General features: G+C 47.0%; 1 protein-coding gene across 3 annotated transcripts in view; it reads right to left on the bottom strand.

The window, feature by feature from the left end:
* Positions 1 to 21879, bottom strand: part of ASIC1 (acid sensing ion channel subunit 1) — a 212122-nt gene that overhangs the window by 169587 nt on the left and 20656 nt on the right. The gene's annotated exons all lie outside the window — the stretch shown is intronic.

Below are 21879 nucleotides of genomic sequence, written 5' to 3'. Positions count from 1 at the left end.
TAGTGCTATTAGTGCTGTGCAATGCGAGCATCATTAGAAATCGCAACTCCTCCGCTGCAGCCTCTTCTCTCTCCCGGTGCTATTTTAATCACCAGAACAATTACACACACCCCACTTGTGGGGTTGGGAGGCTATGCGCAAGCTGAATGGGTCAAATGTAGCATTTATACTGTGCTGGTTAGGATGTGAGGACAAACCCCAGCACACACCTCCCTCCTTCATTTCTTTGGAAGTCTCTGAAATAACCAAAAAAAGCCGAGGGAAGGGATATAAACAAAACTGCAGGCAGATTTACAGCAGTCCGCAATACTGAGCAACAGGAACCCTGTTAGCTCAATGCAGCCAGCAGCTGGAAGGGGCAACAGCCGTCTGCCTTTGCAGAGAAAGGAACAAACCGCCTGTTTCCTCTTAAGGGCAAGAGCAGACCCTGCAAGTACAGTGGTACCTCGGGTTACAGACGCTTCAGGTTACAGACGCTTCAGGTTACAGACTCCGCCAACCCAGAAATAGTACCTCGGGTGAAGAACTTTGCTTCAGGATGAGAACAGAAATTGAGCAGCGGCAGTAGCAGGAGCTAAAGTGGTACCACTGGTTAAGAACAGTTTCAGGTTAAGAACAGACCTCCAGAACGAATTAAGTTCTTAACCCAAGGTACCACTGTATCCCTATTTTCCAGGGACATTCCCAGATTTACAGAAGCCGTCCTGGTTTTTTATTTGATCTCGGAATGTCCCGCTTTTCCTTTGGATGTCCCTATTTTCATCAGAGAAATGTTGGAGGGTGTGGAGTTATGCGACCCCTGAGCCAAGGAAATAACTATGCAGTGGTACCTCAGGTTACAGATGCTTCAGGTTACAGACTCTGCTTACCCAGAAATATTACCTCGGGTTAAGAACTTTGCTTCAGGATGAGAACAGAAATTGCGTGGCGGCAGTGGTGTGGCGGCAACAGGAGGCCCCATTAGCTAAATTGGTACCTCAGGTTAAGAACAGTTTCAGGTTAAGAACGGACCTCCAGAACGAATTAAGTTCTTAACCCGAGGTACCACTGTACAGCATTTAGAAGACATTAGGGGGAAGATTTTTTTTAATGTTTAATGTTTTTATATGTGCTGGAAGCCACCCAGAGTGGCTGGGATAAGCCAGTCAGCTAGGCGGGGTATAATAATAATAATAATAATAATAATAATAATAATAATAATACCGTATTGGCCTGAATATAAGCCACACCCAAATATAAGCCACACCTTTAAAATTCAAGAGGAAAAAATAAAAAATACAATACCCGAATATAAGCCGCTCCCTTAAAATTCCGCTGGCACTCACACCCGTTCTGTTTTGCCGTATTGTCTTTTTCAGCAACAATATAGTAACAACCAGTTTTTATAAGGTTGCAAATTTAAGCTGCACTTTTCACGGTCGAATTTGGAAAAAAAGTGAGGCTTACATTCAGGCCAACATGGGAACCGGGTGGAAGGGACAATGTCCAGAGTGGAGGCTGGGGGGGGGGGAGTACCAGACCAGGGTTTGTCGTGAGGTCAATAGTGAGGGGAGGGCGGGGGGGGGGGAGAATATGGATCGCGGCTTGCAAGAAGTTTTGTAAGGAGGACTATGTGAAATATTGCAGAGAAAAGTATTAACAGAACTATTAGTGAAGGACTATTAAAAGTAGTAGTGAAATTAATGAAACGCAGATTAAGTGATAAAGATTGAAAAATCTTCCGATGTGGTTGATGGAAGTCCAAAACACTGAATAAGATGAGAAAATATGTCGTTTGTTGTTGTTGTTTTTTGAAATTTCATGTAAAAATTAATAAAAATATATTTAAAAAAAGAATATGAATGGCGGCATGTATTTACTTACATATTTAATTGCAGCATTCCAGGTATAAGATGACCCCCAATTTTAAACTTTAAAAATTTGGGGGGAAATCTTGCTTTATACACAGAAAAATATGGTAGTAGTAATAAGAAGAATAAGGAGGAGGAGGAATAGGGCATCCCTATTTTCATTGGAGAAATGTTGGAGGGTATGGCATCTAAGTGCCATGAGGCATCTTGAAGTCTCATTGCGTGGAAAAATACCTCACTCCGGTTTTTATCCTGATTCTTTGAATGTGGCTCTCCTTTTGCTCTGAAGGCGGAGACTCTCAGTCTCTCAGGAGCTCAGGGAGCCCCAAGAACATCTACCAGCCAAAGTGGCTGTTAGATTGGTCTCAACTAGGGCAGGGCCTTTTCAGTCCTGGCCCCGATTTGGTGGAACGCTCTGTCACAAGAGACTAGGGCCCTGCGGGACTTGACAGAGCTGTTCCGCCTGGCCTTTGGTTTGGACTCAGTCTGACCCTTATGTTTCCCCTCCCCTTATGGTTTTGATCTATGGGCTACTATTAAAACGAGGCTGCATTTTAAATTGCATTTTAACCTGTATTTTAAATTATTTATTTATTTTATTTTTTATTGTAATTTTACTGGTGTTAGCCGCCCTGAGCCCAGCTCTGGCCGGGGAGGGCGGGGTATAAATAAATTATTACTATTATTATTATTATTATTATTATTATTTGGGTCTTCCCTGTCTCCGCACCTCAGAGTGGAAGGGGGCTTCTTCCCAGCTCTTGTTCTGAATCTATCACGACGCAGGATTTCCAAGAGCTTCCATCTACAAAACTTGGTTGCAATTGTAGCAGGAACCCCCCCCCCACCCCAATCATTCTGTTTGTATAAACTTCACACACACACACACACTCACACACTACATACGCCACACTTCTGTTATAAATTCATAGAAAATCAACCATACATCAGATTTGCACTGTTCCATTTTTATTTTACTCCATATGACAAGAACTAACAAAGGGGGGTGACTTAGTCCTGGTCAGCCATAATCCCTTCACTGTCTCAGCACATACACAGGAGCCCTGCCCATGCCAACCCTGATGATCCCAGACAGAAGACAATCAAGATCACAAAGAACTTGCATATGGGAGTGGATTCAGCCTGGACTGAAACAAAGGACAATGATCAGATCTTCCCTCTGCGGGCAGGTAACTGCAAACTCCCCTCTGTCTCCGGAAAGTACTCATGGGGAGGGGGGAAGGGAGGAACCAGCCAGGTGACAAGACACTCAGGTTACCACCAACTCCTCCCTCAACCCCTCCTTTCTGTAATGTATGCATGATGTTTCTGGGGGTGGGCTTGACCTAGAGGAGGGGAATTTCAAAAGTTTTTATAAGACCTTGCACACTATTCTTCTGGGTCTTTCCTCTCTCCTGCAAGTGAGGGGAATACCCTGTTGCAACAGTTCAATAAAGGCCAAGCCTACAGGCTGCTGTTTTGCTCCAAGTTATCCTGGTTGGTGTCTTTGTTTTGTCCAAGGGAGCCCTCGGATTTTTCCTGTAACACAATCCTGAGCTGTTCTCATCTGCTTTGTTGTCCAAATACGGCTTTAAGGATATTGCAAAATGGTTCTCAATTATTTCAATGAATTATTTTTTTTTGGAGGGGGGGGTAGCAAATGTATTTGAAACCACCCCAAGCTGCAGCACCCCTACACTTTGCTGTTGCCAAGCTTCCAGCAAAGGAGACTCCCTTGCAAGCTCCTTTCAACCCTCCCTCCGTCCCTCCCCCCTCCCTCCCAACCTTGGGGCCACTGCAGTTGCTGAGGTTGCTTGCCTGTTAATTCTGATGGGCTGAGTCAGCAGAGTGAGCTCAGGGGAGAGACTCATCAAAGCATCTGGGCAGGAGAAAAAGTAAATGAAGAGAATGTGTGTGCGCGCCCGTTGCGCAAAGGAATACAGCACAGTGTCAGAAAACACATTTAGCAAGGTTTGGACTCCTGAGACCTTCTCTCCAACATTAGAGGGGGGAAATGAGGAGCACGGGGTGAGGACAAGCAAGTTTGGGAGCTAAATTCCCTCGTCTGTTATGAAAACTCCAGCTTCCTAGCATCGCCCCTGTTGCATTTTAACAAATTGTTATGGAAAAAATCTAGGTGCGAGGCTGCTCGTTGGGCAGCTCGTCGGGCAGAGCCCGCAGGTCCCTGCGGAATAAAGGAAGGAGTCCAGCCAACCGGAGCAAATAGCTGTAGACCAAAGTTATTGCGCAATAGGTTCAAAGAGCAAATTTGAACCCCGAGGATGGGGTGACAAAGACTTTTAAAACTTTCCCACCACATCCCAGAATACAGTTCGAAGGGGAGGGGTTAACCTTGGCAAACAGGTCCAGACAAGTCCTTGGTAAAAGATTAGCATAAGCAGACATGGCAGGGCAAGACTCAGGTATAAGATTAGCATAGACAAATATGTCTTGAGTACCCACCACCCAAAAGTACAATAGAAGTTCCTTGGCATGTCTGGAGCCTGAGGCGAGCCAGGTGATGAGATTTGGCTTCCTCTGGTTAACAATGAGCCCAGCAATTGTCACCTCAGAGAACTTCCTGGAGTCCTTTTGCAAGGGGAAAATAGCTTTGGAATGGGGGGAACTGGGAAAGGAGATGATTTTATATTATTTTTTAAAACTAGGTGACTTCCCTGAGCTGTCAGGTTGGAAGGATATATTCAGGCATAATATTTGTAATATTTAACTTTAAAGATGTGGCCCCCCCCGTAATTTCCGTAACAAAATGCAACATCGCTCTATGAGACCTGGTACCCAGAATGCATGCAATGAGTTGCTGCATTTGGGTGGGTGGGTGCTGTTTAGATTCTAAACAAGGGACTTGCCCCGAAATGGCAATGGATCCATTTTGGGCACGATGTAGAGCAGGCATGTCCAACCGGTTGATCGAGATCTACCAGCTGATCGTGGTGTGTCCCTGGTCGATCCTGGGATCCTGATCGCTCTCCCCCCCAACAACTTTGGCTCATCTGCCCCCCCCCCAAAAAAATTCAACAACTCTGGTCAATCAAATGGGTAGATCACTGCCAGATTTTTTTTTATCGTGGGAGTAGATCCCAGTCTCTTGGAAGTACCTGATCTAGGGTGGAAAATAGGGACGTGGGTGGCGCTGTGGGTAAAACCTCAGTGCCTAGGACTTGCCGATCACATGGTCGGAGGTTCGAATCCCCATGGCGGGGTGAGCTCCCGTCTTTCGGTCCCCGCTCCTGCCCACTAGCAGTTCGAAAGCACCCCAAGTGCAAGTAGATAAATAGGTACCGCTTTATAGCGGGAAGGTAAACGGTGTTTCTGTGTGCTGCGCTGGTGCTGACTCGCCAGAGCAGCTTCGTCACGCTGGCCACATGACCCGGAAGTATCTCTGGACAGCACTGGCCCCCGGCCTCTTAAGTGAGATGAGCGCACAACCCTAGAGTTGGACACGACTGGCCCATACGGGCAGGGGTACCTTTAAGGGTGGAAAATATCTGCTGGAAATGTAAAGAAAAAGGAAATGTAAAGCAAAAGAAGGCACCTTTTATCATATGTGGTGGTCTTGCAAGGTAACAAAAGCATTCTGGCGAATAATATACAGTGCTACCTCGGGTTACAGACACTTCAGGTACAGACTCCGCTACCCAGAATAGTACCTCGGGTTAAGAACTTTGCTTCAGGACAAGAACAGAAATCGTGCGGCAGTGGGAGGCCCCATTAGCTAAAGTGGTACCTCAGGTTAAGAACAGGTTAAGAACAGTTTCAGGTTAAGAACGGACCTCCAGAATGAATTTCTGTTCTCATCCTGAAGCAAAGTTCTTAACCTGAGGTACTATTTCTGGGTTAGCAGAGTCTGTAACCTGAAGCGTCTGTAACCTGAAGCGTCAGTAACCCGAGGTACCACTGTATAATGAATTGAAACAAATATGTTTAAAATAACTTTTATTTTTAAAAACCCCTGAGGCTTTTCTATTAGGAATTGTAGGTGCTGATATTCCAAGGGAACAGAAAAGACTTTTTATGAATGCAACGACTGTTGCACAGATGCTGTTAGCCCAGAGATGGGAAGAAGCTAGAGTCCCTACCAGAGAGGAATGGCAAATTAAACTGTTAGACTATGCTGAAATGGCAAAACTGACTGGAAAGCTCAGGGACCAAGAAGACCAAAACTTCAAGAAGGCATGGATTTTTTTAAAAATAATTTATCTTGGAGACCACTGTAAGCAGTTGAAAACATTAGCAGGATTGCAATAACGCTTGTAATATAACGAGAACTATGGAGACAATGGAGTTATAAAAAAGATGGATTACTGAAAAAGATGCAGTAGAAAAGGTTTAACAACAGAATCCATGGAGGGGAAGGTGGGAAGTCCAGAGATTCAGAGGAATTTTTAAATTGTGGATATGTGTTGTGGTATTACTATAATTTTATATTTGTAAAGCCAAATAAAAATTATTTCAAAAATAAAATAAAAATAGAGGAAGGGTGGCAAGCACACAGGCTAACTCTGGCCCCAAAGCAAATTTTGGAGTGTTTCCCTTGAGCCAAGGCAGGAGAAGCTCTCTACCCAGCCCTATGATGGGGTGGGAATTTGCACTATCTCTGCTTCTCACACTGATTATCTAAAAAGCAGAGAGAGCATGGTTTTCCTCTTCTGTCACAGTGTCGGGCAGGAAAATATCTGTTACATGCACAGATCAGCTGAGGAAATAGGGTGTGTGATGATGTGCATGTGTTGTGATGTACCGTATTTTTCGCTCTATAAGAAGCACTTTTTCCCTCCTAAAAAGTAAGGGGAAATGTGTGTGCGTCTTATGGAGCAAATGCAGGCTGCGCGGCTATCCCAGAAGCCTGAACAACGAGAGGGATCACTGCACAGCGCTCCCTCTTGCTGTTCTGGCTTAGCCCCTCTGTCCCTTCCCCCACTTCCTGGAAAAACCCGCAAGAACTGCACTCCCTTTAAGGAGCCGCGTGGAGCGTGTGCAGCTCTTGGGGGCTTTTCCCCGAGGAGGAAGAAGGGCAGCCCATCTCCCTTCTCGGGGAAAAGCCTGCAAGTGCTACACACGCACTCCTCGCGGCTCGTGAAAGGGAGCGCTGAGCAGAGCCTGGGATGCATACAGGCTCTGCTCAGCGCTCCCTTTAAAAATATCAATTTTTTTTCTTGCATCCCCCCTCTAAAATCTAAGTGCGTCTTATGGAGCGAAAAATATGGTATGTGTGCTCTGGACTTGGTTGGCCACACCCGCAGAGGAGTTGCAAACAGGGCAATGTGGCTCATGGGCTGGATAACATTGGTCTCCATCTGAAGGCAACCCTGTTTAGGGACGTTTTTAATGTTTAATGCTGTACTGTGTTTTTAATATTTGGCTGGGAGCTGCCAAGAATGGCTGGGGAAACCCAGCCAAATGGGCGGGGTATAAATAATAAATTATTATTATTATTATTATTAGTAGTAGTAGTAGTAGTAATATTATCTCTAATCTAGAGAATCTCTTGCCAATTACCCCTCAAGGTATTGTATTCGACCCTGGCCATCTGCAGGTTTGTGGCTTGCCTCCCCCCCATTATATTTTATTAAGTTTCAACACTTTTAACAAATACAATCAAAACACATTTTCGCCTTTTCTCTTATTTTTGTCGACTTCCCACTTCTTTCTGCATGTTGTTGTTTCTCCCCTTCTGTTGCACCCTAATAGGGTTGCCATATTTTGAAGAGCAAAAAGGAGGAAACATTTGCCATCTTCTACTTTTAACTACGGATCGCTATGACGACTCTCGCTTTACATACCCATGAAAAAGAGGACTTGTCTTGGAAAAAGACGACATAAGGCAACCCTAAAAAAATCATAATCACAATATTAGAATCTAATTCCTTCTGTTGCTCATTGCTCAAATCCTGCTCTCGAGTCCATCACACTATAATATTTCTTTAAATAGACTGAAAAAGGCACCCATCCTTCCATAAAGCACTCATCATTAGAGTCTCTTAATTTTGCCGTTAATTTGGGCGCTTCTGCACAGTTCATTATCTTGCTTATCCATTCTTCTTTGCTTGTAACTTCTTCCTTTCATTTTTGAGCATACAGAACCCCAGTTTTGGAGGCTGTTTTTCAAACAGTACGGAACCTCTGCGTGAGATCCTGAAGAGGACAGCTCCTTCCACTCAGAGGATGGGCAAATAAACCTCGCAAAAAGGCAGTTTCCGGTTTCCTTTGCCTTGCCGGCACAAGCTGAGCGCTAGCGAGACAGGCACAGTGGGGCTCAGGCGTTCGTTTTTGGGACAGAGGAGGCTGTGTCATAGGCAGTGTCACTGGCAGCACCCACAAGATGTCTGTGGCCGCTGTCTGCAGCCACAGACCAGATGGCATGACAAATTGCAGCAGCTCCGCTAGCGAGGCAAGCTAGGGCGAGAGCCGTGTTTCCTCGCAGCAACAATGCACTGCACAGTCTGAATGCCCGAAACACGAGCAGCGCACCTCAGAAAGTAAGAGCTTCCTTGAGGGGAAGCATCTGGATCTCAAACAACGGCTCATCTGTTTGTGCTATAAACCCATCGCCTGGAAAAGACCCTTGAAAGAGCCAGACTAGATCCGATGATTGGTAGGTCTGACTCATTAAATCCCCAGCGCCCCGCCCCAGACGGCAGGATAGCTCAGTCGGTAGAGCGCGAGACTCTTAATCTCAAGGTTATGGGTTCAAGACCCACATCGGGCAAAATGATTCCTGAATTGCAGGGGGTTGAACCAGACGACACCCTCCAGACCCTTCCAGCCTAGTTTCCTGCCCCCAGCTGCAGTGTGGGTTGGTAGGATCAAAGCAGATGGGCTGAAATTTTTAGGGTAAGGGGCACTAAACTCTCCCTGTGTCTACTGCTTATCTGCACTATTGGGCTGGGGGAAGTCAGTGTCAGGAGTTCAGCCTACACTCGAGTAGGACCCTGGCAGAGAGACATGCCCAACTGGCATGTTCTCTCCCTCCTGGTCGATTGTTTGGGAGCTTCAAAAGCTTTCTTCAGCCCGAACATCACAGCGACCGATAGCAACAGACATCGGCACACTTAGGGATTCGCACAGTTTGTGCATGATGCGTAACAGACCTCAGCAACTCAGCATTTTGGCTAATCTACTTCATTTACATATAAACACACACAGAGCACTGCAACATGGCTCCCTCTCTCTCTAGCATCAGACAGCAAAGAGAAAAAGAACAAAGGACAATAGTCCCACTTCACGGAACACAGTAACACAAACATCCTGTCTCAGTCACTTCCCACTTTGTGGAGTCAAAACATATACTGTCATGTGAAAGACAAAAATCCCATGACTGCAACCATGGAGCAGGAATTCTAACAGTCAAGAAAGGGGTGCAAACTTGAATAAAATATTGGGGGGAGAAGGTAAGCCCCACCGCACATTATCGATCACATGACACGGCATGCACACACCATTTGAATGGCAATGCTCATCAATTTTGAGGGGCAGCAGCCCCCTCAAATATGTTACTGGGGGCCAAAGGAACCTCAGCCCCTAAGAGGTGGCTCTTATGGGTCAGGAGATTGAGGGAAGTCATGGGTGACGAGGGAAGACTCAGCGCCCCTCCCTTGTGTGCCCCCTTTTGCTCTTCAAGCCCCCCCTTAAATCCTGGATATGCTATGTCTGACTGTGGTTAGTATTGAGGCAAACATACACTGCTCACATTTACAGCCATAATGATCACACCGCCCAACACTTCTCCAGTGAAAACAGAGACATCCCCTCCAACATTTCTCTAATAAAAATAGGGATAGCTTATGGAAAAGCTGGACATTCCGGGATCAAATCAGAAACTGGGACGGCTTCTGTAAATCCGGGACTGTCCTTGGAAAACCGGGACATTTGGAGGGTCTGGATTATTCCCTCAGTACCTAAGCACCGAACATAAGACTGCAGGTGTGGTGAGCCTTCCTTTGAACATAAGCTCTTAAAAGGGAGTGAATACCAGTGAGTTAGAACAAGGCAACTTGTGGAACAGAACCAAGGTTAGAATACATTTTCTTAGCAGTCCTTTGGAAAGGCTATAATGCTTATGTCCTGATAATAAACACTTGATTTGCCAAATGTAGCATAGCAGAGATTCGGCTACTGAGAGGCACTCAAACTGTTGAGTTTAAGAATTGATTTTGATGATAATGATGGTCCCATTGTGTAACAGAAGCAAAAACAAAAAACTAGGTATTTATCCTTAGGAACATATAAACCAATAACAAAAAATAGGTTAATTTTAAGAGATTGGTTTGATTGCCCTGCTAAGGTTTCGACACCAAAGCATTATCTAAGCATTAAGGAACCGGGTACCTTCTGGATATAGAAGGACTCCATCTCCCATCATCCCTGACCATTGGCTATGCTAGCTGGGTCTGATGGGAGTTGGAGTCCAACAATCTGAAGTGTCAGAGATTCTCCATCCCTGCATTTGTCATTTCTATTATTCATTTTTGTATCTGGTATATATATTACAGCATGATCTTCTATGTGTTTTCTCAGAAGTTAACGCCACTGAGTTCAAAGGGGCAGACTCCCAGATAAGCATTTAGACGACAGCAACCTTATTGTTAACTCTTTTTCTTTCGGTAGCCCAGTTGTGATGAAGTATCATTCTTTATTATCCATTTCTGAGATTTTCCTTTTCAGGTGAACTGCATGAAGTAGAAACATCTTGGGCATAATGACTTAACACTACATTCACCTTTGTGCCTTCTTACCGACTGCTTTCTTTGTTCTATTTCTAGGCCGGACACCTTTTGATTCAGTCAATTAAGGACATTTTTTTTCCATGGAGCAAAGCCAGAAAATAAAGAGTGGTTGCATCGGGTTTCTGTAACAGATTCAGTGTCAGCATCCAGCACAATTTTTAAATATTGTTTCTGTTTTGACAGATAATCAAGAGTCTCTGTATCTCCGTCAGAAGGCTGGTGGACAAGGCACGCAAACACCCCCAGGGATCTGTGCTCGCCTCTCGGAAAAAGTATTGTTGCCAACTTTTCTTTTTTAACTAGCCAGGCTGCTGTGTCTTTAAAAGCAACAGCTGGAAATTCAGCAGGTGGGCATATTTTTCCTGCCGTTTTTCTACAGAGCTACTTCACCTGTTTAATCTTCACAGGCCATTTTGTTATTAGACACACAGGAGGAAGGTTGCCGGGGGGAAGCTGGCAAGCTTATCCATGCCACAAAACGCAAATAGCCAAGTGTCACAATATCTGTACAGGGACACGGGTGGCGCTGTGGGTTAAACCACAGAGCCTAGGACTTGCTGATCAGAAGGTCGGCGGTTCGAATCCCCGCAACGGGGTAAGCTCCCGTTGCTCGGTCCCAGCTCCTGCCAACCTAGCAGTTCGAAAGCACAAAGTGCAAGTAGATAAATAGGTACTGCTCCGGCGGGAAGGTAAACGTCGTTTCCGTGCGCTGCTCTGGTTCACCAGAAGCGGCTTAGTCATGCTGGCCACATGACCCGGAAGCTGTACGCTGGCTCCCTCGGCCAATAAAGTGAGATGAGCGCCGCAACCCCAGAGTCGGCCATGACTGGACCTAATGGTCAGGGGTCCCTTTACCTTTACCTTACCACTGTATTGAGTTTAAGCTTCAGGGCGCCCTAATCCCAGAGAAGCTCCAAAAGCAACTTAAAATTTTGGGGTCTAGTAGAACCCCATTTGAGGGACACAACTCAGATCATTCTATGACGCATCATGCCCCTGTAACTCGAAAACTATAAGGCACAGGAAATTTTTGTTCACACTAGTGAATTTGACGTGTGAAATAATTCAGCCCAACAATTTTATTCAAAATCTGAGAAAATAATATTAATTGCGGTGATCTGTCATGGAACAACCCTATGGTAACGCAGACCTCATTGCTGGTCGCAAAGGGGCCCCCATAATAGGTCAAGCATCAGGCCCCCCAAAATGGGTGGCTGCCAAATCTCACTGGGTGGGTGGGATCAAATAGTTCCTACGGATGCTCCCCTCCCTTTCCCTCCCAATGTGGTAGCGGCTGCAGCAAGCTCAACAGCATGATGCTTGTGGCACACCGAACCTGGTGCGGCACAGCACTAATGGAAGTCATCCAAGCGGCGAGAAGACAGTCAAAATTAACCTTTAAGGGTTTTTTTCCCCTTTTAAAAAAAACTCCAAAAAACTGTCTAAAAGCCTCTGGCTGGTTTTGCCATCTTCCACTTAAGATTAAAACAAAAACACACACAAACACGTCTTCCCCTGCCTCTCGCGTTGTGGAAGGGAGCGCATTGTTTGTATGTGTGTGTGCGCATCTTGAGGCCGCGCAGTCGAAAGCGGGTTTTCCTTCCTTGCCTTGCAAGGTTTCGAAGGCTTAATATTCAAGGCCAAAGCTTGATGTGATTCTCCTGGAAATGTTAGCCCAGGGGCTCATTCTGAAATAATAGGCAGTATGAATAACAATGTGGCCGATCGGCTCTAAGGAACAGGGGGCAGGGGGAGCACTCCTGCCCCCAAAGGGAGAAAGGGGTGCGTAGGGTTACCCCGCTGCCTGGCTTGTGTTCCCCAGCAGTGCTGTGGGCAAACACTCCCCCCCCCTCTGCCATCTCCCTTCCCAGGAATTGGTTCGGGCATGAGTAAGGGGGAGTTATCTGTGAGAATGAATGAGAGGGAAATGTAAGGGGTTCAGCTATGGGGAGGCAGGCATGTGGAGTGCCTCAAACGGACAGCAGTGGCACATGAACACACCCCAGCCCTGTGGGCAAATCCAGCAAGGGGTGGGGGCAGAAAATGCGTTCATATGCAACCAGGGGCGAAGGCTTTTCTGAAGCACATTGTGTGTTTGTGAGTGGGGGCGTGGGGGTGTGTGTGTTTGCGAGTGCCCGCACAAGCCAGGCGCCTGCGTGAGGCTGCAAAGGGGAAACCCAGAGAGACGCATAAATATAGCTCAGAGAGAGCCAGCTTTTTCTAATCAAATCCATTAAATCATCCCCAACCTGCTGGTGAGGGTGAAGCCAAGCAGCAAGAACAAAGAGCCATAGGAAGGAGGCAAGGGATGTGCGTTCACACACACACACACACAAATACACTCCTGTGTGGACTCTGCATCCTGACGCCGGCTTGGGAAGCAATGTTGTTGTTGTTGTTGTTGTTGTTGTTGTTGCTGTTGTTGTTGTTATTATTATTATTATTAGAATTTATATACCGCCCTACACCCGGGCGTCTCAGGGCGGTCCACAGAATAAAATCAAGATATAAAACCACAAAATACATAACAGAAATAAAAACAACAACCCAATAGCCGCCGCCCCTGCCCAATCATGTTCACATGATGGTAGCCACAACACAGATCTATTCTGTCATTTTGGCACGGGATGCATTTAAGAACCAGCGTCAATCTGAACTGAGAAAAAGAAGGACCAGGCTGCGTTTTAATTAAGCGGGTAATTTGTGCGCATGGTCAATGATGAGGCTTCCTCGCCCGTCGTGACTCCTGCAACACACAAGTTTCAGTCCATCCAGAGCAGCGCTCTCTCCCCACCCCCACCCCCCAAAAACCCTTGCTTCTGTTAATTGGATATTCTATTAGGCATTTTAAGACTCAGTACAGATTTCAAACACTGGGGAGCCTCTCTCCCTTGTCGCTGGTGTGCGAAAGACAAGCACCATTTTAGATGTGCTCCTATCAGGTGGGGGGCATTAATCAATTGATGGCTGTGCTGGAAGGTGAATTTACAACCTCCCTGCAGTTTATTTTATGCGTGTGTCTGGCATGTTCTGTTTGAAATGCGCTTCTAGTTCCCTTCCATACAGCTGCGCACGTTTGGGAACGGGCTTATTCCTCACGTTAACCTCATCTCCCCGTAGGAAAGTGTTTTTTTGCGGCGTCTGCGTGAGGAAGGTTGTCATTTCCACCAGTGCGGATCTCCCTCTCTCTTGCTTCTTTAAAAGATCTCTATCCTGCCTTTCCTAAAATCTTCAAGGGGCGCTAACAGTCATAAAAGAGTAAAGCAACTGTATTTAAAAATGTCAATACAGGAACGAAAGCAGCCGAACAAACTGAAATGACATCAAAATGGCCTCATTCTAACGCAGGACAAATGCTGCATTTTAAAGCCCACAGCAGAGAGAAAATATGAGCAAGATTAAGACAGCTAGTGGCCCAAAAGTCCTCTTAAAAAGGAAGGCTTTTTACCACGCAGTAAAATGCAATTAAAGGAGGGGCTGCTACCAAGAAGGCCCTACCCATGGACCCAGCTAAACATACTTCTGACGTCAGCAGAACACAAAAGAAGTGTTCTGTTGATGACTCTAAAAACTACCTGGCTGCTACAGTATTTCCTTCTCTCCTTCCTTCTGCACTCTCTAAATGATGATTAATGCACTTAAAATGCAAATGTGATTTCAGTATAAGATGCAACTGGAACAAACCAATCAGGTCAGTAGTTACACGTCAGAAAAAGAAGTGACACAGAAATCTCTAACTTTAGAGCAAACCCTCCCAGGTTTCTAGACCTCATGGATGTACAGGGGTTTTTTAAATTAATACATGAAGTTTTGGAGCCAAGCTTGAAAGCTAAGGAGTTGTTAATCAGAGCTTCACGTGGACCACGTAACTCTGCCTGTTTCCCCCAGGGCTCCTTGTTCATATGCTTCTTCCGTCTATTGCTTCCCTTCCTCATTCACGTCTTGAGAATATTCCAAAGCTTGTTAAAATCTAAAATGCCAACCAAAGTAAATTATTCACTCTAAGATTACAATCCCCGTGCATGCTTATTTGTAAGAAAGGCCTACTGAACTCACTGGGATTGACCTTTGAGTAAGTAATCTGTAATCCCAAGCATGTTTATTAGGGCTAGAAATTCAAATGTTTTGCAACTGGCTACAAGGCTGAATTTTTTAATTTTGGGGTGGCAGATGGGGCAGTAGGGGAGAAGGGAGGGAGCCAGGCACAAGATTCCCTTGCAGCATAGCCCCATGCATGGTTACTTGGGAGTAAGTACCTCTGTGTTCTACAGGGTTTGCTCCCAGTGCACAGGACTGTAGCCTGGAAGAGCTTTTGTGAATGGACAGAGAGCATCAAAAGTCCTCCAGGACATAGTATTACATGACGATGTGTTTAGCCGCCCCCAGAAATTGCTAACCCCTCCATCCCTGTATTCTCCCAGCATCCTTTGTAAGTCCTCATGCACAGTGTCTGAGCAGGTATGATGCAGTACAGATTGATGCTGCCTCTTATCTTCCAGGTTCCCACACAGTGGTGTAGCATGGGTGGCGAGCAGAGGGGTGCAAAATAAAAATGGGGAGTGCAAAATTTCAAAAAAAACCCACCAACAACCCATTTGGAGGGTGGTGGTGGTTTTTAAAATATATTAAATAGCATAAAAAAATATGAAATGAATTGTAATAATATAAGAAAGGACTGCTGGCACTGTCTCCTCCCCAGCTTTCCTCTCCCTGATGGGAAGACCCTTCCCTACCAGCTTTGCAACTGCCGCCCGGCCCTAACAGGAACCACAGGTTAAGGGGTGCAATACTTGCCCTGCCCTGAGCGCTAGCAACCCACGCTACACCACTGATACCAGGTGATTAGAAAGCAGTCACGTAATTGAGAGGTTAACACACACAACCAGATATACAGTGGTACCTTGGGTTACATACGCTTCAGGTTACAGACTCCGCTAACCCAGAAATAGTGCTTCAGGTTAAGAGCTTTGCTTCAGGATGAGAACAGAAATCGTGCTCCGGCAGCACGGCAGCAGCAGGAGGCCCCATTAGCTAAAGTGGTGCTTCAGGTTAAGAACAGTTTCAGGTTAAGTACAGACCTCCGGAACGAATTAAGTACTTAACCCAAGGTACCACTGTAGAGGCCAAAACTACCAAAAGGAAACACAGTTTTGCAAGCGGTTGGTTCCCCATGTGTTCTGAGATATTCTCTCAGGCTCAGCCACACCTCTGCTTGTCCTATAACTAGGAAGCACGGGTCTGAGCCGTATTTAGGTAAAAGGTATTTAGGTAAAGGGACCCCTGACCATTAGGTCCAGTCGTGGCTGACTCTGGGATTGTGGCGCTCATCTCGCTTTATTGGCCAAGGGAGCTGGTGTACAGCTTCCAGGTCATGTGGCCAGCATGACTAAGCCACTTCTGGCAAACCAGAGCAGCGCACAGAAATGCCGTTTACCTTCCCGCTGGTACCTATTTATCTCCTTGCACTTTGACATGCTTTCGAACTGCTAGGTTGGCAGGAGCAGGGACCGAGCAACGGGAGCTCACCCTGTCGCGGGGATTCGAACTGCCGACCTTCTGATCCACAAGTCCTAGGCTCTGTGGTTTAACCCACAGCACCACCCGCGTCCCTGGGAAGATATTTATCTCTTGATAAATGAAATATCTCACAGAAACTGGCTCTGGAGCACCAATGCTGGAGAGGCAGTTCCCTATCTATACAGAATCCACGCGACCCCTTGATGAATTCCCCCCTCCCTTCCAACACCCAGAGCCACCCGTTGCATTTTGCATAAATTGGATTTTTTCCGGCTGAAGAATCTGGCCTTTTTATGGCTCTGTGAGCCCCGGGCCGTAGGACAGCCTGAAAGTTCACCATGTATTTAAACACCCTGAGCCACCCTGTGTTTATCCCGCTCTTTTGCATAGGCCAGCTTTGAGACTGAGACACTGCTGCCTCTGTCCCCCTGCAGGCTCTTGCCACCTGCTGCGGCTCAGAGCGACAGGGGCCCTTGGTTAAGGACCAGCTACTTCTGTGGCCTTGGTGTAGAGCCGAGGACTGATGGGGCTTCCAGCAGCAAACATGCATGTACCTCCTTGCTCCCCTTCCCCAAATCTATCCTGCTAAGGAACGGCTGCTAGACCCAGTGAACAGAGATGAGTTGATGACTGAGCTTCCTGGTTAGGCATTTAGGAAAATGCTCTTATAACATACCCTCCAACAATCCTCCGATGAAAATAGGGACGTCTTGTTTAATGATGATGATGATGATGATACCCTGCCCAAGCCAATCTGGGCACCTTCCAACATACAGTCATACCTCATGTTACGTCCACTTCATGTTACACTGGTCCCTCGGGTTAAGTACTTAATTTGTTCCGGAGGTCCGGACATAACCTGAAACTGTTCTTAACCCGAAGCACCACTTTAGCTAATGGGGCCTCCTGCTGCCGCCGCGCCGTGGGAACAAGATTTCTGTTCTCACCCTGAAGCAAAGTTCTTAACCTGAAGCACTATTTCTGGGTTAGCAGAGTGTGTAACCTGAAGCGTACGTAACCTGAAGCGTATGTAACCCGAGGTACCACTGTACTTTCTTTCAGGTTACATCCCACGGCGACCTGGGAGTACCGGAAAGGGTTACTTTCGGGTTTTGCCACTCGTGCATGTGCAGAACAAGTGAATTGCAACCCGCGCGTGCGCAGATGCGCCGCTGCGGGTTGCGCTTTTTTCATGTTGATAACGGGTCTCCTGAACGGATCCCGTTCGCAACCGGAGGTACCACTGTATAGCGGTACCTCAGGTTAAATACGCTTCAGGTGTCATACATTTCAGGTTACAGACTCTGCTAACCCAGTAATATTACCTCGGGTTAAAAACTTTGCTTCAGGATGAGAACAAAAATCATGCTCTGGCAGCACGGCGGCAGTGGGAGGCCCCATTAGCTAAAGTGGTGCTTCAGGCTAAGTACAGTTTCAGGTTAAGAACGGACCTCCGGAACGAATTAAGTACTTAACCCGAGGTACCACTGTACATACAAACATAATAAAACATTAAAAAAGCTTCCCTTCAGATGTCTTCTAAAGGTTGCATAGTTACTTATCTCCTTGGCTCAGGGGTTGCATAACTCCATACCCTCTCTGATGACAAGAGGGACGTCCTAAGGAAAAGCGGGACATTCTAGGATCAAATCAGAAACCGGAACGGCTTCTGTAAATTCAGGACTGTCCCTGGAAAATAGGGACACTTGGAGGGTCTGTTATGAACCACCCAGAACATATTATGTCCTGGTTGTGCTTCAGTTTCTCAGGCAATGAGGTTGTTTCTTTTACTAAACACAGGGTCAGTATGTTGCTATTGACAAGTGTAATTAAATCTATATGCATCTTGAATGGCTTCTCAATGGTAAACAGGGGAGAGTTAATTAAAGCCTCACTTTAGGGTTAGTGGGGAATCTAGGAACAGGTACAGAAAAACCTAGACTGCCTCGTCATCACGGTCAGACTCCAGTCTGGGCTGCTAACCCCAACAGCAAACCTTCACCTCACCACTTCCCATCTCTACTGAGAAGCCCCTTTAAATGTTCCCAAAACCTTTCCACTGTTGATATAAAGAGAGATAAGAATTCTCAACTTGTGCCACTTCATGCTTCCAGTGGTTCCATATTTCTAGGTTCCACTGGCAAGTCTGCTGTAGCAAACAACTTTAAAGGTAGAAATAAATCTGTGGGCCTCTAAAGAGGCGAATGTTTCACAAAAAGCAGTTCAAAAATTTCTTTTCCTTGTTGTTTGCAATTATTTATGTTTTCTTTAGATTTTTAAAAAATAAAACATGTGTGTGTGCTGGCGTGGTTGCTTGAGAGCGAACAGGCAAGACTCCCACTGGTCTTTTCAGGGCTTTATTATCTGTACAAAACATTTACAGTGCAGAACGTCTCAATTCCATGTCTTGCTCAGTCGCTAGCAGAATCGGGGAGTGGGTGGTCCTTAAACTTTCCCCAGCATAGCAGTCTTTTGACCCCCATCCTACGCCTCCCCTCTCTGCGCAGAGAGGGCGTGGGCAAAGGGGGACCTGCCTCCCCCCGCTTTGCTCAGGCCCGGTGTTACGACTCTCTCTAGCATCTTCCGAGCCCTGCATCCCTTCCCCACTGGAGGCGGGGCTTCCCTCCTCGCCGGAGGAAGAGCTGCTTCGCACGATCTTCGGAGGCTCCCTGTAACCCAACTGCCCTTCCACCCAGTGGCGTAGCGTGGGTTGTCAGCACCCGGGGCAAGGCAAGTAATTTGCGCACCCTAACCCTAACCCCCAGATGTTGCGCCCGGTGCGGCCGGCCCCCCCTGCACCCCCCGTGCTACGCCACTGCTTCCACCTCTCGCCTCTGAGCTGATGGCAGTTCCGTGACAATGCCTTTAAAAACGAACTGTTAAATAAAACCTCTAGGTGCAGGTTGGGGCAACTAATGCTTTGATATCCTGCTTTGGAACTTCGCAGAAGCTTCTCACAGGTGACTGAAAGTAAACAGAATGCTGGGCTCAAGGGCAGTGGCCTAGCGTGGGTTGCCAGTGCCTGGGGCAAGACAAGTATTGTGCCCTCTAACCTGTGACAGCACTGGCATGGCAACTGCAGCCCCCCCCCACCTTCTTGATTGGTCCCTACCACCCATTTCTCCCTTTCCACCTTCAGTTCAGATCGCAGCCACCGGCCAAAATAACGAGAACAACGACATTAATATATATCTATAAACAGCACAACAAAATACGTACCTTTCACCTGATGGAAGAAGCAAAGGATTTAGGAGGGGAAAGAGATCGCGGGAGTGCAATTGTGGGACCAGGGAGGGTGGGATTTGAGGTCCCCCCTTTCTCTCCAGAGAGGCACAGGCAGAGGGGAAGGGTATGCTATTTTGAAATGTTGCGCTCCTAATAATTTTGCGCCCCTGTGACCCCACCAAACACTGCTAAAGGGGATTTATGACACAGTTGTTCCTGTATATTTGGCAAGATGCATTTTCCTTTCAAACTTCACGGGTTTATCGCTGCAAACTTTGAGTGGGATGCTCATAGACAGGCCTGGCCCTAGACTTTTCTCCTGCCCGAGGCAAAGGACAAGATTATTTAAAGCCTACCGGACTGGACTGCCAACTGCATCTTCTTTCAACCCCGGTGAAATAGGATAGCGAGAGCATCCTTTTCCCCAACCGAGAGTAGCTAGCATCAGAGGCAAAGGGCAGGCCACGCAGCACTGCCCTTTAAGACGTGGCCCTATTTCTCCTCTCCCTGCCCCATATCCCCCAGCATCTGCGATCGGAGGCAGTCAGTTCACTCTGCCTAATAGCAGGTCCAGCCTTGCTCATAGAATCCAGCTGTTACGTAAATTGTGAAGCAACAGGAACAGGCTCCATCAAGGCAGCCATTTCTGGATCGAATTGTAGCTATTGTTTTCCTTTGGCTGGAGGGGCTGCTGCCAGCCCTTTGAGCCTTTGCCTACCTCGCTGTAGCTGATAAAGACTGGAGCCTCCGTCTGCAATTGAAATGGTCTCGCAGTAGCAGCCAGCATTTGCTGATGCTGGAACCACTGCTTTATCCCCCAGGCTTAATTTGAGCCAGTGCTCCTCAGGGTTTAGTCACAGGTCCAGTTGGCAGTCACGGGCTCCAGGGGGCTGCCTCCTCAGCAGCTCTCTGGGTTTCTTTTCTTTTTAGGACTTAATCCCCGAGCATGAGACGATAACAAGTTAGAATCTGATGCGGCTGCTTACCGAAATGATAAAATCCATCAACTGTGAATGTTTTGAGAGATGGCTAAAAGTGTCTCCTGATTAACCAAGGCAGGTGATTTTACACACACACACAGAGAGATTTCAAGTACCTAGGGTTACTACGCTTCAGGTTACAGACTCCGCTAACCCAGAAATAGTGCTTCAGGTTAAGAACATTGCTTCAGGATGAGAACAGAAATCGTGCTCCCACAGCGCGGCAGCAGCAGGAGGCCCCATTAGCTAAAGTGGTCTTCAGGTTAAGAACAGTTTCAGTTTTATGTACGGACCTCTGGAATGAATTAAGTACTTAACCCGAGGTACCACTGTACAGTGATACCTTGGTTCTCAAACTCAATCCATTCCAGATGTCTGTTTGACTCCCGAAACCGTTCAAAAACCAAGGCGTTGCTTTCGATTGGCTGCAGGAGCTTCCTGCACTCAAGCAAAAGCTGCGTTGGACGTTCAACTTGCAAAAAACGATCACAAACCAGAACACTTACTTCTGGGTTTTCGGCTTTCGGGAGCCGATTTGTTCGTCAACTAAGCTGTTTGAGAGCCAAGGTTCCACTGCACAAGTCTTTATATTAAAAAAGAGAAAAAAACAAAAGATGGCAAACACCATATCAGAAGAGGCGCCCCCTCCTGTTAAAGAGAGAAAGAAGGGAGAGTATCTCATGGAAGGCAATACTCGCCGAGACGTAGGTGGGGGTGGCTGGGGAAACCTCAGGGGAACCCCCAGGAGGGAAAGGCTCAGAGCCTGGGGATTGGTGGTGGACCAACGAGTGGTTAGAGGAAGAAGGAGTGGTCTGAGAGGAGGAGGTGTGAAGGCAGGAAGAGGCTGTGGCAGAGAGTGGTCCAAAATCAGGGGCAGAAGTGGAGGCTGGAGGACAGGAGAGGTCAAGAGGCAGAGATGAGGCAGGCTGCTGAAAAATCCAGGGGTTCTCTCGCTCCCGCTGCGTCCAGCTCCCCTCCCTGCTGGTTGCCCAGAAGATGACCCAGAGGTACGAAGACGGCAGAGCAAGAAGAGACAAGATGATGGAGCCTTAGGAACTGGGGAGGAACCTTAGAAAGTGGTGGGAAGGCAGGGACCTTCAGTCCTCATTGGGGCAAGACCCACAGGGAAGAGTTGCAGTGATCACTAGGCTTACACTGCTTTGGTTTCTTTGAATAAAGAGTTAACTTCACTGCCACTGGGTGGTTTATTTCTGACCTACTACTGACTCTGGCTCCTGACACCACATCCCATCTACTGACAGCTCCAACCACACCTACCAAGCTGCAACCCCTGACTACGCAACCACCACCACATATGGCTTATAGGGTCAAAAAGGTTGCCATCCCTTGATCTGGAAAAATAAGTTCCTCCCCTCCCCACTTCAGAACATAGGAAACGGCCTTCTACTGAGTCAGACCAATTGATATATGCATTGCAGCGGGCTGGACTAGATGACCCTTGTGTCCCTTTTGACTCTACCATTCTATGATCCAGTTGGTAGCTCAGCAGCATCCACAGCAGCTGGCAGCCCCTCTCCAGGGTTTCAGGCAGCGAGCCTTTCC

Source organism: Podarcis melisellensis (genome assembly GCF_964234715.1).
Source record: "Podarcis melisellensis genome assembly, chromosome: 2".
Classification (NCBI taxonomy): Eukaryota; Metazoa; Chordata; class Lepidosauria; order Squamata; family Lacertidae; genus Podarcis; species Podarcis melisellensis.
The sequence above is the reverse complement of the archived record's forward strand: the minus strand, read 5'-3'. Positions and strand labels throughout refer to the sequence as shown.